This window comes from Austrofundulus limnaeus, unplaced genomic scaffold (assembly GCF_001266775.1).
Source record: "Austrofundulus limnaeus strain Quisiro unplaced genomic scaffold, Austrofundulus_limnaeus-1.0 Scaffold379, whole genome shotgun sequence".
In the NCBI taxonomy this organism is placed as follows: domain Eukaryota; kingdom Metazoa; phylum Chordata; class Actinopteri; order Cyprinodontiformes; family Rivulidae; genus Austrofundulus; species Austrofundulus limnaeus.
Genome location: NW_013952781.1, coordinates 251,320 through 251,924, shown reverse-complemented (window position 1 = coordinate 251,924; position 605 = coordinate 251,320).

Sequence of the window (605 nt, the reverse complement as noted above, 5' to 3'; positions counted from 1 at the left end):
CATGTTAGGGTTGCTGATGTAAAAGTTTTGCACAGTTCTGTAAATATGATCAAATTGAGCACTATCAAGAAGATTACTTCCACTGAATATCTATAAATGAAGATACTTTTAGTGGTAGTTCACTTTAGGCAGCGTTTCTGCTGGGCTGACAGTGACTGACATTTTCCTAAATCTGAGAAACGTAAAGCTGTTTCTTACATGTTGTGAGTGATTATTAAGTCAGTTTCAGCCGTTGGCTCAGTTGTGTGAGTGCAGTGTAGGTCATGAGTTTTCAAAGCACTCTGTTCCCACCTGTTCATCTGTAAGAATTCACTGGATTCAAGTATAAATCAAAAGGCTTTCATTCAAGAGGTAGAAGAGTGTAGAAAAATGTTAGTGTTGCTAAATCAGTCTCGTGGACGTCTTTTATCATCCATTTGATGAAAGACATGCGATAGTCTGTGTTTAAACCACAGGATGAATTTTCTTAGAGGGATCCCTGACAAATTGTAATATTAGACTTTATTTAATAAACATAAATTTTAACTGTAAAATAAAGACTGTAAAAATACTGTAGGCTGTTTAGTTTTTATCAAGAGGTAGAAGAGTGTAGAAAAATGTTAGTG